The sequence below is a fragment of the Chamaea fasciata genome, unplaced genomic scaffold (genome assembly GCF_029207755.1).
Source record: "Chamaea fasciata isolate MVZ Bird 193981 ecotype frontalis unplaced genomic scaffold, bChaFas1.0.hap1 SCAF_4, whole genome shotgun sequence".
In the NCBI taxonomy this organism is placed as follows: domain Eukaryota; kingdom Metazoa; phylum Chordata; class Aves; order Passeriformes; family Sylviidae; genus Chamaea; species Chamaea fasciata.
In genome coordinates this window covers 75,877,132-75,885,109 of record NW_027094089.1, presented here as the reverse complement: position 1 = coordinate 75,885,109, position 7,978 = coordinate 75,877,132, and positions in this window count along the sequence as shown.

Sequence of the window (7,978 nt, the reverse complement as noted above, 5' to 3'; positions counted from 1 at the left end):
GAGATCATGGGCCCAAAAGCCTGTATTTAAGGGGCTGTTTTTCTGACTCTATGTGATTAAATACTTTCTCCTACAATGAAAGTAATTAAACTGTCAGTGGGTGAGGATGTAAATCTGAGTCCTGCAGACTTTATTGGAAAACTCATTCTTGAAAGGCTTGAGAAACTCTATACTGCATAAAAACACTAAGGCAAGATTTTTTTAAGGAATTACTTTGCAATTCATGATAAAAATAGAGAACTCATTTTAACAACTCAAAATGCTAAAACCATTTTAAATGCAAGGCTTTGGCTTGGCATGTTTCTCCAAACAGGTCCACACTGGGGGCTGTTTGCAGAGGTGAACTTGAGCAGGCTCAGCAGATTTGGAGCTGAGGTTCTGGTGCACAAACAATAGACTGGCCCAGGGAAATTATTTTTTGCAAATATTCACATTCTTATCTGTAGACCCTGCTAATACATTGTGTGACAAAAAAGATGAGAACTTGTTTTTCCTGGAAGGAATTTCATCAGCATATAATTTTCCTGGTAACTTCATAATAAAAAAGCTTTGCATTAACATGAGTTCAAGAATTTCATGAAGTCATAGGACTGTTGCATTTGCTTTTTTGGCAAAAAGGGCAAGGAATATTTTTGGAGCTATACAAACTGCCCCTTGTATTCCAAGGCTATTGCATGAATGGCAGCTGTCCATAGTAGGTGAAAAGAAACTTTGCCTAGCATTGAGTATTTTAGTCTCTCTTGAGGCTTGTTAAATAATCCTTAGCAAATTCAGTGTAAGATGGGTCACTTGAGGTACCAGAAGACCCAGTGAGAAGGAAGGAGTGACTTGGTTCCCCTAACTATAAATTAAGAGGTTTAGCCTTGCATTAATCTTACCCAGCTAATTTTCAAAGGAAAAATGCATTTTTCAGACAACTGAGACTTTTCACAGGGGTCTGCCCTGTTCAGATTTAGAGGAAGAGGTTCCTTGTGGGCAAGTCTAGGGCTGTTTTGCTTAATCCACACCAAAAAGAGGGAGCTGTGCTTGCCCATCAGAATTGGAGTGGCATTGCCTCAGTTCTATCTGGTTTTGAGGAGGGCAGGGATCTGGTGTTTGGGTTTCCTTAAGGGGTGATTTTCTAATTTCCAAAGGTTCTAACAAGGACCTTTGTCATCAGGCTATAATCTGAAGCAGATATTTTTAGGGCAAGTCTGTTTTCTGAGGGAGTAATTATGCTGCAGAGCTGGTTTAAGGGTGACAGCTGGGGTTTTCTTCCTGCTGCAGGGACAGGGCTGCCGTTCCTATAAATGCAAAGGCACAGAAGCCACTGTAAAGTGTCCCTGCACCTCAAGGCTATCCCTTTAGAGTGGACTGGCCACTTGGCAGAAGTCTCTTGTTTCAATCCAAACCCTTTTTGCATTCAAACTGCTTTTTATTACTTGCTCTTAGATCTTTAAGCCTTTTGGCTTGAGACTTGCTTCTGATTAGCATGCCAGGGCCAGCATTTTCTTTTTAAACCTGGAGCAGTTCGGTTTGTTGTTCTTGCATTGTAAAGTTTGGAGATGGGGAGGAGGTGGGTTCTTGCTATTAACAAAGAATGCATGTTAGCTTGGATGATCACAAGAGATTGTGGGGGTTTAAAAGAAATGAGACCTGAAAACAGAGAACAAAGAAATGCCTATTTTTAGTGAACCAATTTGGCCGGTTTGATACCAGGCTCTTTCTCTAAACACAGGCAATAGTCTTTTGAGCATATTTTTAGTAGCAGCAACAAAACCCAATGTGCTTCCACCTCCAAAGTCTTCTTACTGTAAAGTAAGATTTTATTACTGAAAGACCACAAGTTTTGTTCATCTCTAACCAACCAGGCCAGGTCCCTCCTGGTCTCTGCCTAAATTTGCAGTAACAGTCCCTGTGATTCAACAGGCCAGTTAGTGACACCAGGCTGTCACGCAGTTCCTGTCTGTCCAAAAAGCACCATCTTACACTGTACAAGAGTTCGAACACTGTTGTTCTTCCTTAGCTTATTTCTGAGGGCCAAAGAATTTTATTACCTCTTATAAAACCAATCATGATTTACTCTCAATTACTGTAGCTTGCCTATCTTACTGAACAGCTGTGGTAAAAATTCCTGGTGGACTCTTGCCTGTCTCTCATCTTGGGGTATAAAAGGGTTTAGCATTTTTGATTATTTTTCAGATAATGCAGTGTTTTCTGGAAGAAAAAAACATTGTGTTCTGATTCTGCAAGGTGTTTGGATATAGTTTATGCAGAACTAAGTCCTATTTGACAACATGAGTTAAATGAATCTTGGAGATAATTACATTAAATTATTTTTTTGCAGAAGACTAGTGGCTTAAGCCCTGCATTACATAACAAAACCTCCTACATTCTGCCACCACTTTTGAGCTACCACCAAAGTTGAGTAAGTTGGCAGAAGCTCCCAGCTATTATTTGTGTTTGGATAATTCAGAACACAGATTACGAAAACCCTATTGTGCTAGAACAAAAATATTTTCCTTCCCCCAAATAATTTGCAATTTAAATTTGTCATGAGAACTGTAATAGTTTATCAATGCAACGTGTGCTCAACAATTTTTTCAGTATGCAAAAGTTAGGGTTTGTGATAGGCAAGTAGGAAGCAGATGGTATTACAAACTGTGGGCCCAAGTAAAATAGAGAATGTAATGGAAGTTAACTAATCCAGCATCTAAATATCAGTGTTGGATGTAGCCTCTGCCAAAGCACTGCAAGCCCCTAAAATTTTGGAAAAATTCAGCTACTGTCATGAACTTAACAGCTCTCTCTGCACCCTAGTTAATGTCAACACTTCGCTATCTATGACCAGAACCTCCATGAATTTGGAAGAAAAATAAATGTGAAAGGGGGGAGGTAGAATAAAAAGACCTGTGTGCCTGTGATGTATGAGTACTGGTTTGAAAAATGCTACAAGGTACAGTGAGTTAGGACAAATAATTCCCAAGTGCTTTGAATAAGAGTTGAAGATGTGCTATGTAGAGTACGTGTGACATGTTGTTCGTGTGCAAGAACAGACTGTGAAAGAAACAGCTTTGTGTGGGAGAAGCAACATCAAAGGCCCTGAAAGAACTAGTGCTGTAATAGGAAACACTTGCCTTTGAGGACTCTTTTTGCTTCTGGTCACTTATTTTTTCCCTCTTCCCCCCCCCCGCCCCGCCTTCATTAAAACACAGCAGCTGAGCAATGAAAGGAGCATGGGTAGGGTGAGCTGGATGGGCAAGATGGAGGGATATGGAGGGCCAGCTGGATTTGCATGGGATTGCACAGCTTCCCGCCTGCCCCCTTCACATAGAGTTTGTGTCAGGCTGTGGTTGTGTTTGTTGGACAATCAGAGCAAGGCTGGAAGCTCAGCTTCGTGTCTTCAGCTGAGAAGTTAGCATGCAGGATTGTCAGCTTCTGTGTTCTAGGTGTGGGCAAAACCCTTCCTGGGGGCAGAGCAGGAGTGAGAGGGGAATTAAGGGTGTGGGAGTGGGACGAAGGTGTTCCAGAAGCTCTGGGCACTATGGGAGAGCAGGAGGGAGCTGGTGGGACAAGGGACTGTACATAAAGCACCATAAGTGAGCAGGGAGAGGAATGTCACCCAGCAGGAAGGTCACGGCCTGCAGCAGGCTGATGCACACACTCGGTGTGGAGAATGTGATGGTTTTCCTGCAGGGCTGTCGGGGTTATCCTTGTTGCCAACAGCTCCCTCACGCTGAGGGAGAAAAGTTGTGGTACAGATGAATGCAGGCAGAAACCTGCCCCAGCCACATTCTACAGCCTTCGTTTCTCTGGGTGTGTTTTTGGGGAAGCAGCAGAACTTTTTCAGCCTTGCTTTACATTAGCAACAAAGAACATCGAGCATGACGGACACAGAGTGAGCCTCAGTGCCAGCGAGCATCCCTAACTGTGCTGGGAGCTTTGGAGCAGCCGGGGGAAGTTTGTGGGGATCTGGATGGCCACGGGATGGCGTCTGGCGGCTTGCAAAGCCCAGGACGGTGTTCGGTGAGCAGCGGTAATACTGCCTGAGGTGCTCTGAACTGCACTGACCCTGCAGCTTCTGTTGCTAGAAGCTTCTAACGTTTTCTTCCTTTTTCACTTACAAGGTAACCTCCTCCTTTAAGAGTCAACGCTAACTTCCCAGAGTGAAGGTTTGGACTTCTTCATACTAGTAACCTTAAAGCTGATTTTTAAAAAGGTTCTCTGTAGCTGTAAGGATAACACAACCCCGTGTTAGAGAGGACTTGGATCGAGTTTACTGACAACCTGAAATGAATGAATAGGCCCTGATCACAGCAAGAGAGCTTTCCTATGAGTACATTGCACATTGGCTGTTTTCCCAGCCCCGTGGAGCCTTTCAGGAGCCTGCTGTGGCACGTTTTGGTTGGGTTTAGGAGATTGCAGTGTACGAGCTGGGTTTTTTCCCAAGTGCTGATGCTGCAGTGTTCCCATCAGACTGCACGCAGGAAGCATCTTCCTGTTCTTTCTCCGAGTGGGCACACACAGACCTGGATCTTGGAGAAGGTAGAGCAGCTTCAGCTCTGTAACCTGTAGCACACAGGGAATGTCTGCCTGCATGGAGAGTGCCCAGACATGGAGCCTTGCTCTGGTGCCCTGTGCAGGTGAGTGCTCAGGTAAGGCTGGCCAGAACGGGTCTCAGTGTCTGCTGCTGCTTCTGACAGAGATTTGGTTATTTACTGAAAACCAAGGTGAGAAACAGGGCAGCACCAGCACTGGGCTGTGTGTGAGAGTTGCCTGCAGGGTCACAGGTGTGGGCTGGGATGGTCCAACTGCTGCCCTCCAGCCCTGTGACCCTACCCAGTCTGGAAAGGAGCTGGGGGAAGGTGGGGGAGCCTCATGATCTTCCCAGAGGGCTTTGGGATCCCTCCGCAGCAAGTGCCGTGCTGACGCTGAGTGCTATCAGCACTGCTGCTGCTGGGAATTCTGGTTTGGCCCCTGGATCAGTGACTGGCCTTGTTGTGCCTGTGCTGCACGTAGTTTTGACTGGGGCTGGGAGCGGTTTCTCTGCTCTTTCATAGTTTGCCTTCTCCTTTGCACGTCTCCAGCAGGAAGTGCAGATTCAGCAGGCATTGTATGCCTCAGCAGCCTGCCAGCTGCCTTGCTGAAGCTAATTCACAATTCAAGTCACTCCTGATAAGTTTGCAAACAATGTACAGTGATTTCTGAGCTAGATAGCAGCTGAGCTGAGCTCCTCCACTTCCAGCCTGTCACTTGGACAAAGCTCTGCACTTACCTTGTGAAGTTCATGGGTCAAATGTGGCCTCAATATTTTTTGCTTCTGTGATGTTTCATAAACTTTAATTTGTTTAGGAGTAGCTTTGAGTGTCATCATTATTATTGAAACCCTCAAGTGTGTGGAGACACAGAGAGGGCACATGGTTAGTGTTGGTTAAATATGAGTTAGAAATTGAACCCAGGACTTGCAGTTTAGTTCTTTGATCACTGAATAATTGCGTTACCCCCTTTATAACACACTGGAATAGCCTGGGAATTTCACTGGGAATAACTCCAGTGAAAACAAGAGCAACATGGTTTTTTTTTTCTTCAGCTAACTTTATGTGGCAGCCACTGGAAGTGTGCTCTGAGGAACTGGCCCAGAGGAAGCGACTCTGCACTCCTGGCTCATCAGCCCTGGCAGGAAACAGCAGGTCAAAGTTAGAAGGAACTTACTTAAAAGCTAAAGAGTAAGTGGTGCAGCAAACACTGCAAGAAAGCAGGGCTCGACAGTCAGTGGGGGAGTTGGGGTTCTCTGTCTCAGTCCTTATTCCACTTCCTCTCTTCTTGTTCACTTCTGCTTAACCAGAGAGTTGTCAAGGTGATGATCTGTCAGGTGAGAATTTGTAGGTGAGGCTCTGCCCTCTCCTGATCTAAGCACAGCTCCCTCTGGAAAATGGAGCTGGTGCAGAAAACATATTGTTTAATCTTCCTCCATATGTTTTTATGAAATGAAATTAAATCCTCATGACTCTGTATCTCAGTTTGGCAGATACTGGTTTTTTTTCAGACATGTGTAAGGTCAGTAGTCACAAATGTAGCAGCCTGGAACTCCAAGGTTTGACCATTCTCTGCAAAAATTGGTACAATACAGTGGCAGAAACAGGAATATATATTGCTCCTGTCAGATGACAGCAGAATTTTTTCCTAAGTGGGCTTTGGGAAGCCTTCTTTGGTGCATTTTCGAAAGGGCACAAGGTTACATCACAAGTAAGACCTACATTTTGGGGTATATTTGTCTCTGTGCAATGAGTTGGGTCGGGTTTTTTTACTTCTCCTTTGGTATTGGAATTGAAAATTCAAGTTGCAGAAATGTGAAAGCAATTGGGCCTAATCCATTCCTGTTGTTACTCCTTTGTTTTCACTGGAGTTTCTCCAAGGCTGAATTCAGCGTATGATGAACAACTTGTTCTCCAAAGCTGGAACATAGGGGAGAAGGTTTTAGGGATGATCACGCAACTCTGGGGCTCCTTCTCAAACAGCTGAAGCTCCCACAAGAGGGACAATATTTGGTGAGTTCAGATTATTGAATTTAGTACATCATTCTAGTAATAAGCCCTCTAGTCATAATAAGACATTATTATCCCTTAGAAGAATTACTTGAATAAAACCCAACTGCTTGCTTAGATTAGATGGAAAAATCCTGTTGATCTCATTTACCAGTCAGCTGCACAGATACCAACCTTGAGCAAACACAAATGGTTCTGAGCCTGGTAATCCTCATCCTGCTCCCTGTCCTCTCACCTTCTCTGGGACCAGCCCCTCCAGGGCTGCTGCTTCTGAAATGTTCACTGCTCTCTGTGCACTGACCATCAGAGCTGCAGCTCAGGAAGGATCCAAAGAGGACAAGCCCCAATTCTGTCTTGGTTAGGTGGAAAAGGGAGGGTGCTATAAGCTATGGGAAAGCTGAGTGTTACTGGCTGAGGACTAAGTGCTATTTATTTGAATTTAGGGGTGGAGGGGGAGTGTTGTTTTTTTGTTTGTGTTTTTTTTTTTTTTTTTTTTTTTTTTTTTCAGGATCAAGGATATTACTGTTAAGAACTAAGATGAAACTCTTTACAAATTTGCAAGATGAACCAGTCCTCATTTCTGGTTAATTCCTCCTTGTCCCTGTGAGCTGTTGGTGGGGTCATAGCAGAGGCAAGATCCCCATGGTAAAATTAAGCTTTTCCTTCTTGAAGAAATAACCATTACTGTCTCTCTGGCTCACTCACTTTCATTTACTTTCTAAACAACTTAGGTTACAAAGGGCTCCAGGAGGGGTGCAGTGCTTCCAAAGGAAAGGCCTGGATTACTTTCTCCAATTTGAGAGAGTCTTGTGAAAGTTTTTCTTCCTGCCCTTGCTCAGAGAAGAGGATTTAGAACAGATGCTCCTGCAGCCTGTATTGTATCATCTGGAAGGTGGAGGATGCACCAATCTTGCTGTGCTTGGGAGGCCAGGGCTGCTTTCTGCTGAATAACACAAGTCCTGGCTGACAAATAGTAAATCCAGGAGCCCAGGTGACACAGATTCCCTTCCTGCATGAGCTCTGGTGTGTTGGGGCACATCTCCTCAGCAGCTTTGCCCAGACAGTTTACAGTGCCACAGCCATGGTATGTCCTTGATCTTGCTGAGGTTGAGCACTTCTCTGTTACCCTTTGGTTTCCATTTTCCTCTTCCATTACTTCTGACCTGGGGATGCCAGCTGCTCTCCCTGCTGCTGCTCCTTCCAAACTGTCTCTATTTTCAGTGATCCAAGATGCAGTTTGTACCCCCACAGCCCTCACTACCAGGGATGGTACAGAATGTGTTAAGAACAGAAACAGCACTACAGGAAGGGGCATTTATAGTGCTATTAAATTTAATTAGGACTAGAGGAAGTGCTTCCTTAATGCCTTAGCTGATGCACAGGGTGAAATACTTTCTTCAGCAGATAGATACTTAGAAAGTAGCAAGGGAGAATCCCTCTCCTTTAAAACCAAA